The sequence below is a fragment of the Triticum urartu genome, chromosome 7 (assembly GCF_003073215.2).
Source record: "Triticum urartu cultivar G1812 chromosome 7, Tu2.1, whole genome shotgun sequence".
Lineage (NCBI taxonomy): Eukaryota > Viridiplantae > Streptophyta > Magnoliopsida > Poales > Poaceae > Triticum > Triticum urartu.
In genome coordinates this window covers 654578581-654588112 of record NC_053028.1, presented here as the reverse complement: position 1 = coordinate 654588112, position 9532 = coordinate 654578581, and the positions used below count along the sequence as shown (strand labels likewise).

General features: G+C 42.7%; 1 long non-coding RNA gene across 2 annotated transcripts; it reads right to left on the bottom strand.

The window, feature by feature from the left end:
• Nucleotides 1–669: 669 nt before the first annotated feature.
• LOC125525836 lies at nucleotides 670–5474 on the bottom strand. Of its 2 annotated transcripts, none has more exons than XR_007291448.1 (4): nucleotides 4209–5474; nucleotides 3505–3598; nucleotides 3342–3440; nucleotides 670–2304 (listed from the first exon to the last, which is right to left on the bottom strand). It is a non-coding gene; the product is annotated as an uncharacterized LOC125525836 (long non-coding RNA). The 2 variants fall into 2 exon arrangements; XR_007291449.1 differs by having other exon boundaries at nucleotides 3342–3427.
• Nucleotides 5475–9532: the final 4058 nt, after the last annotated feature.

Sequence of the window (9532 nt, the reverse complement as noted above, 5' to 3'; positions counted from 1 at the left end):
CAAAAAATGTTCCCGAATTTGAAATTTGTTCCCAAATTCTAAAATAGGTTCATTGATTCAAAAAATTCATTCACTTCAACATTAAATATTTTGTAAGTTTCAAAAATTATTCCCAAATTTCATAAAATGTTTGTCAGTTCAAAAAATGGATTCAAAAATGTTGACAATTTCAGAAAAACATGAATTTGAAAACAGTTCATGATTTAATAAAATATTCGCAAAGTTGTAAAAAAATATTCGTATATTTGAAAAATATTCACGATTTTAAAAAAGAGTTTGTGAATTCAAAAAATATTCAAGAATTTGAAAATTATTTTTGTCTTTAAAAATTGTTCATACATTTCTAAGAAGTTAACTAATTAAAAAATTGATCGCAAATTTGAAAAAAATGTGTATGATTCCGAAAATGTTAAAAATAAATAACAAACACATTTGCGGGCTTGGAGAAAGATCACGACTTCGAGAACCTTCAGGAGTTTGTAAAATCGTTCACGGATTTGATAAGAGACGAAACCGATGTGTGTTATGTGAGGAGCTCGTGATATTCTTTTTCCTGTTGCAACGCACGGGTATGTTTTGCTAGTTAAATCGTAAGAAAACATATACATCTCTTGAATGAAACTGAAAATGGGAGATGGCTCCACAACAGCACATGCAAAACAGCCGAATGTCTCTGAAATATATTTCTTATCATCAATTCAACGATCAGATATACAAACCACACAAATGAACCTCGTACCCACTAGCAATAGCAGGCGGAACAAAATTCTTGGATGGCGGCTCTACCTTCAAACCTCAGCTAGCAAACAATTTCGTGACCCCGTGGATGTGCCCGCCCATACGGAGCACACATTTCGTAATCAATAATTTTATCGGTTACATCCAACATGGCTACAAGGAAAACATCACGATGCTTCTCTTGGGGTAACAGTTTCTGCGTGACTTCCGCTCCCGCTTCTTCACGTCCTTCACCATTGGTGTCTCTTCGCTATATGGTCAATAAAAGTGACTGGGGTTCAGACACTGTACACCCGAGGCCAGCTTAATGCACTGGTTTCCAGTTTGCAATGCTTCCAGACTTTTCTGACAACCTACTTTCATAGCAGAGACAAGCCTCAGCGCAGGCTAAGAGCCTAGAGAAATAAAGGAGAGCAACGATCATGAATAATCATAGTCAAGCAACGATAAAATTAATTGCGCAAACATAAACGAGAATGGTCCCAGAATATACAGTATCATCTACTCCCTCCGTTCCTAACCATAGTGAAATCTCTACAAAGACTTATATTTAGGAACAGAGGGAGTACAAAACATGCACAACTTAAATGTAGGACACCACACACTTTCAGGACCATTTGTTTTAGATCAGCTTAAATGACATGAGCACATTGAACGGGCCAATGTTAACTTCATTTCAGTTACCAATGCAGATAGGATCAATCGGCATTTCAGTACTCATCAATGAATAATTTGGCACGACTACTTTTCCATTACACCACGTATGCTGATAGCATCAGTAGTTCAGTACACAACTAAAGGAAGGTCGATATAACTTAACATGTTGAACTCACAAGAAAGCTAGGACACTGGGCACTGACAAGTGGAAGATTGCCTTTGACTCGCTCCCTTTATCCTGAACTGATAGAACCTGAGATGGTCCAACCAGGTTAATACTCTAGCTAGTTATATTATTGCCGTGCCCGAATAGGGCAATTTTCTAGTTAGTCCAAGAAAGTTAATGTTTCACCCAGATTAAGGAATTCTAATTTCGGGTCAAGGTATTTGCAATATCCATCCACAAAACATTGTGTTTGCTTGATTTAATATTCTAGTCTACACTTAAGTACAGTCTTAATCCTTGATAGGACTATCTCACTTATCAATACGAGGTTACAGACCTAAATGAACCCACATACTGCAATATCCTGGGACTAATTCCTTCGGTTGTAAATGTATCGTCGTCTAACAGAGTGTCCAATAAAATTAAATAGCTGAGGGTGAAGGGGGAAAGGGAACTACATCCTGACAGAGAACGACCACATTCATTCAACAACCTAATGATGGTATATCTACCTAACACTGAGTCCAAGTCAGTATCAGATTACGCAAATGGTTGACCAGAAGAACAAAATAATTTGGAAGGGAACCATATGAAAGCACAACACCTATGGCAGACCGTGTGCTTGTTCAGCATATGTATAATCACCACAGCAAGCAAAACTGGAATCTGACCAAAAAATATACAAGCCTCCATCACCAGAGAGCACCATCTTGCATCAGATTTTCATCGGTCATCAGCGTAGGCTGCAATTATGCATGCACATAGATATGTACAAGCCAAAGCCAAATCGATCAGCGGCAAACTTACATACCTTAGCAAACCACAGAAAAAAAAATGGTGTGATAACAGGAGACCGGGGGGGGGGGGGGACCTCCCATAGGTTCCACTGCCAGACAATCTACCATTCCCAATCGATGAGAACTTGAGACTTAACAATAACCTAAAATGGAAAATTATCCAGTATCTAACAAATGACATACACATGAAACCATATTTTCCATTGAAAAAACAACATAATACAAAAATATAAGACTAAATAGCCTCTCTAGGAGTATCAGATCCATTTCTCCAGAGCCTATATGTCATGGCACTTGTGCAGTGCCTTGGCAAGGAAAGAAACATAAATCCCAGTACACTAAAAAAATATTCCTTCATAGTTTTACCTTCGACAGTTAAATTACAAAGGTGTAAAGCTAAAACTGAATCATAAAGATTATGGAACCACTATTGCCCTCCTTCCTCAAAACAGATAGTTGCCAAATTCAGCCCGTGTCATTTCCCATGATGAAAATCAGAGCATTTGGACTCACAATCATCCTTCCAGATGAGGTTTAAGCTTCAAAAATCAGACAACGCATTTCTCACATAAAAAAGGGTGTTCACAAAATTACATCTCGCAACTCTGACGATTCATTGTTTTACTCGTAGTGCATCAACATGGTCTACTTATGTAATACTCTAAAGAGGTCCTTGGCTGTAAGTGGGCACGTCTCCAAAGTACGAAACTAGACAAAGAGAACAACTCATTAAGCTTTGGATCATACTAATGATATATGTCGCCCTTCTCAAAAGCTCATAAAATATGCATGATAATTGATCCACTATAGAGGTCATTAATTGGTTTATCTACTATTGAGTCTAACATTCAGTTACAAATCCCTCTCCAGGTGTTTTAACTGTGACATAAATTGTGGAATTACACTATCCAACAGGCAAACAACTTGAGCAAATAAAGAAAGAAAAAAAAACAGATAAGAACAGCCAAGAGGAGTGCACATACCTTCAGCTTGCTTTCCCACCTTTTAAATGTTTATCACAAATGCAGCATCCTTGTCAATGGAGAAAATCATGGGTTTCTCATCTTTACTGTACTGAACCACTGAAGAGATTAAAATTTCAGTTGTGTAGATACAAAAAATATCAAAAGTATTTGATGGACATACCTTGGCAGGCCAGACATCAGCTTCCTTCAAGCTCAAGCGTGCTTCAAGCTGGTTCAATCCACCGTATATGCATGCGCTCGAGGCAAAGAGCAACCTGTAAGACCAAAGGAGGAACATATTAGAATCAATATGTGCTTCATAACATTATGTGGAGTTGATTACTTGAAATTGGTTATGTGGTTTGCTAATTATAACATGGCAGGGAAAGGCAGAGTTGATTGTCCAAATATCAAGGAAGCAGTGTGGTTTTCTTAAGTACAGTTTGGTAATGTTAGTGAAAACTCTACTAGTATACAGACCTGGACATGCTAAATGATAATTCATCAAACTGATGCCTCAAAATGTAACCAAAATCAATGAAGAGTTTAAGACTAACATGCATATGGAATGCAAGGCATCATAAAGAGTTGCAAGCACAATCACATATGAACTATCTTTGTTCTCTTCTCCTTTTGCAGATACTTTAAGACACACATGAAGTGAATCATCACAAAAGCATCCAAATTCAGCTGGCTTTAATTTCAAAGTAGATTAATTTTGAAGAAGTTAGCTGGCAAGTAAGACACCTAGTGAACACTTGCAAGTAAAGGTTGGGGTAATGCTAAGATCTTAAAACCTAGACAGCATGATACACAGGCGTAAATTAGAAGTGGGAGGGGGGGCATGATCTCAGTTCTAAGATATAAAGATTCTAAGAACTTCACCTTTCAACAAGTACTCCAAAAAATGCACATTGTTGTAGTACGCGTCCATATAAGCACACCTCAAAATGTCTCTTGTACTTATATTTTGAGTTGAATAGAGCACTTGAGCTGGTTTAAGAGGTTGAGTCTCATTTAGACTGCATTCTGAGAATCTGCTGTAAATGATACAACGCAACAAGTGCAATCAGAAAACTTGTGATGCATACACATTAACTGTCAAGAGTGAGATCGACCACCATCAGCCACCAAGAAATCCAGAGTTCTCTCACAATAAGCGAGAACGAACAAATTCAGAGTTCTCCCACGAGCATTGATTCTGTGAGAACTTCCAAGGCGTTGTGTCTGCACCGCAGTTTGAACTTCCAAAGAAATGTTGGGCTCATGCTGAAGAATGTGAAGTTGTGATAAAGCATTTTTTGAGCATAGAATCGGAGTGCTTTGTAATATTTTACCCCCTCATGTAAACTCATAGGTGATGTCTACTCCTACCAGTTGACATTCAGCACCTTCTTCATAGTAGAGTCATGGGCAGCTACCAATGATACAAACAATGCTGAAGGTCAAGACAGTGATGGTTCATTATTTTGCACGTAACTACTCATGGAAAAAGATAAGCCAATACCTTCAAAAGAAAAGGCTCTTTATACCTAAACAACAATGTGGCAAACAAGAGGCTTAAAGCTTCAACATGTATGGAGTATTCGCTCAAGAAGTTTAAGTATCTTACGATGGGAATAATTTATGGTACTTGCATCACAAGTTATAGTTCATTACCTATATATATTGTTACCACCGAAAGAATGCATAAGAGACTGTCAATAGATCCTATTGATAAATTGTATAAAACAACAATAACAACAACAACAAAGCCTTTAGTCCCAAACAAGTTGGGGTAGGCTAGAGGTGAAACCCATAAGATCTCGCAACCAACTCATGGCTCTGGCACATGGATAGCAAGCTTCCACGCACCCCTGTCCATAGCTAGCTCTTTGGTGATACTCCAATCCTTCAGATCTCTCTTAACGGACTCCTCCCATGTCAAATTCGGTCTACCCCGCCCTCTCTTGACATTCTCCGCACGCTTTAGCCGTCCACTATGCACCGGAGCTTCTGAAGGCATGCGCTGAATATGCCCAAACCATCTCAGACGATGTTGGACAAGCTTCTCTTCAATTGGTGCTACCCCAACTCTATCTCGTATATCATCATTCCGGACTCGATCCTTCCTCGTGTGGCCACACATCCATCTCAACATACGCATCTCCGCCACACCTAACTGTTGAACATGTCGCCTTTTAGTCGGCCAACACTCAGCGCCATACAACATTGCGGGTCGAACCGCCGTCCTGTAGAACTTGCCTTTTAGCTTTTGTGGCACTCTCTTGTCACAGAGAATGCCAGAAGCTTGGCGCCACTTCATCCATCCGGCTTTGATTCGATGGTTCACATCTTCATCAATACCCCCATCCTCCTGCAGCATTGACCCCAAATACCGAAAGGTGTCCTTCTGAGGTACCACCTGGCCATCAAGGCTAACCTCCTCCTCACACCTAATAGTACTGAAATCGCACATCATGTACTCGGTTTTAGTTCTACTAAGCCTAAACCCTTTTGATTCCAAGGTTTGTCTCCATAACTCTAACTTCCTATTTACCCCCGTCCGACTATTGTCAACTAGCACCACATCATCCGCAAAGAGCATACACCATGGGATATCTCCTTGTATATCCCTTGTGACCTCATCCATCACCAATGCAAAAAGATAAGGGCTCAAAGCTGACCCCTGATGCACTCCTATCTTAATGGGGAAGTCATCAGTGTCGACATCACTTGTTCGAACACTTGTCACAACATTATCGTACATGTCCTTGATGAGGGTAATGTACTTTGCTGGGACTTTATGTTTCTCCAAGGCCCACCACATGACATTCTGCGGTATCTTATCATAGACCTTCTCCAAGTCAATGAACACCATATGCAAGTCCTTCTTAAATACGACCCCATAAAGAAACTGAGATTTGTCTTCTTTCTTGCTACAGGAACCATGAACCGGTTAACAGATTCCTTAAGTAGTTACTCCAATGAAGGGGAAACTTGACATGATTAGTGAAAATATAAAACCAAAATGGAGATATGTCGACATTAGTCATGTAGACCACCAATTCCTTTGTAATGGGCTTCCGAGCAGGCACATCAGGTTTCCTTGTCCCTCACTCAAGTTCATTTCTTAAAATTTTATATTCAGAAAATGGATAATTAATGCCCCATCTACTTCAGGTATCAAATGGAGGAAACAAAAAGGTTGTGGCCAGGAACTTAATTAACCTAAGGTTCGGTAACAATCATATGTCCTAGAATTGTGTTACCTAATAAATCATAAAAGATAAGAAATGATTTTAAGAGCAGAGTGGAATATTCAGGGCACTTAGCATACAATATTGGTTATTTACATATAAATTATCTTTGGAAAACAACGAAAGTGGAATGCATACTACAAGATGGTTACCTATGCAGATACAGCTGGAAAGAACGTGTGAATAACTCTTACATTGTATAAACATACATCGTGGAATCACCAACATATCACAGTGCATCCATTTAACTATAGAAGAACCCTGCATGATACAATAAAACCGCGCATACAAATTCAATTCTCATATCAGAACAGAAGGGTACATATAATCAACAAATTATGAACTAACCAGAGATTAGTGATAAGGAGATTGTTGAGAAAAATCTCAAAACTAGAGTTGCAGGGGAGGGAGGAGAATGAGAGCATAGGTAAGCCAAGAAGACTCGAGAATGAGAGAGATTAACATAAAACCAGTAATCTGGCAGGGAGAAATAAATGGAGGTAACAGGAAGGGAGAGGAGGTGAAAATTGTGGGGTAGTTGAGGCACGCCGGTGTGAATGTTGTAAAGAAAGTTGACGAACTGGCGACAAATAGGAGGCAAAGCAGGTTCACTTACCAGCCTCGTCATGATGACAGCTTTGCCGGCGGTTAGGCTTTGGAATTGCTAGCCCGGGAGGAACAGAATTAAAGGATACCACAAATTTAGGGAGACCGAACACCAAGGTGCGTCGAAGAAGAAGCCCATGTGAATATGGAAATTTTTGCCGAGCGGTGAGATGATATTTTTCTTCTAGAATGAGAGCGATTGGCACTCTTGGCAGGCAATCTTCGGCCAACTATACCGAGTACAAAGCACGAAGACCAATTCCAGCAGAATCGACTCTTTGGCTCCTTAGTTAGTCTTCAAAGAATCGTTCCAAGAGATGGTAGACCTCTAGCACAACCACATTCACACAGTAAACAAGCCTAGTCATCGTGCGCCACATCCTCAGAGCTTTGTCAGTAGGTAGTACTGGCAACCTCCCTTCCAAGCCCAACATGGCCCCCTCCATGGCAACACACCTGCCCTCGTCCCTGGTATCCGAGCAGGAGCGTCAGTGACGTTAATCAATGTTCTCCCTGATAGGCCCCCTCCACCAAGTGCTCGTACGCAGAGATCGCTGCCTCCCCTATCGTGGCGGCGCCCCCTCCTCCAAACACCACTATTGTGCCCTCTTGTGGTCAGCTGTTGTCACACCTCCATTTCGCCTTGTTCGAGGCCGGACAATGGAGGTTGGCAACAAGTCAACATATGAGAGACCCACCACATCCCAACAGCGGCCAAGCTGCCCCCACCCCCTTACGCGCCGAAGGAATCCATCCCCGTGAAGCTACTTGAGAAGTGCCTTGACTACTCTTTTGAGAAGCACAAAAGGGGGGAAGTGCACGCTGCCCCATGTTACCGGCGCTGCAAGGTGCTGGGCCAGATCGCGAGTGGAAGCATCCTCGCAGTCCAACCAACGACGCACAATACCATGATCCACATCAAGCCTAGCCCAACGCGGGGGCTGGTACGGGTCGGCCCGCGCCACCAACTAGGACATCGTTGCCGGATCTCGTGCTTCCACGCCACCCTTACAGGTGGCTCCATCGCTAACACCTCGCCCCACAGACTCAAGATCTCCTGAGGTTTGCATTATCGAGCGCGCCCCCATCATCGATATTGAAAAGACCAAGTTGCATGGCATTGTGCTTGCCTTTGTTTTTGGCAACTGCTGCACAATCTCATTGGAGATAGCGTTGTCGAACGCTAAGCGCTCATGATACCCATCCTCGACTTCTTGATGCACACCTCGTTCCCGAAGGATTTCTTGATCCTCTTTGATCGCACGGTGACCATGAGCAGACACCGGCATGCCTGTCCTACCGTTGAAGAAGTTCTATCTATCTCTTTGGCCCTGGACTTGGTAGCTCCACACGAGCAATGTTGTCATGCGGTATGTGGTAGCCGCCGACCTCTCTGGGACATCTCAATGATACAACCCCTTATGGTGTTCTCCTGAGGCCTGAACGGTGTCAAAGAAGCAACTATTCACCGCCAGGACATGTGTGGCTTTTGCGTCTCTGGATGGACCACTAACCCTATCCTCACTACCACTTTGACATTTCATTACATGTTGTGCGATCCGAGGCCATGTCAGCCACCGACAGTGGGCCTCCGTTCGGTTTCAAAGGCGGTGGCTCCTCGTCATTCTCTTTGCCAGATGACAATACGTCGACACAGTCACAGCCGTTGTAGTTGTGCGCAATGGCAGACTGGCACTATAAATGAGCCGCTAGCTTCACTTGTTTCCAGCCACCTATGGCAGATGTTGTAGCTCATGCACCATCTTCCACTGATGTTGTCAGGAGGTGGGCTTACAGCGTGTTTCGTTCCACGGAGTTGCGTCCTACTTTAGCCTACAATGACCTCCCCGCCTTTGTGTATGTCCAGGCACCCTACACCATCGACATCAGAAGTTGTCCTTGACTACTTTCTGGTCTCATTGGAGAATGGCCAGTGCACTTCATTGTGCTACGACTCACGGTCGGCGTTCAAACCACTCTACAGGCCCACAACGGTTCACTCACCCGATCTCGTGGGCTCCACGTCTCGGTCAAAGTGACGATAGATCTGCCACCTCACATTGGAGTTGTTGTGTCGCCTTGTATCGACCCATCTTTGGAGCGTTGTGAGTCACATGTTGGTACCTTCCCTTCTAAAAGCGCCTGCAAGTTGTCCGCTTCCGTGGATCCCTAGGAAGATCCCTTTCGTCCAGTCGGCCACCCGCCAGTTGCCACCGGTAGTGTCCCTGATACGATTACCCCACCAAGCAACTGTTTCTATCAGGCCCAGCCATGGTACTCCACACGTGGCTCCCCCATGTCCCTTCTTTCGAGGATGATGCTGCCAGGCCTAGCGTCAGTTGTGGCAGATCATGCAGCCTACGC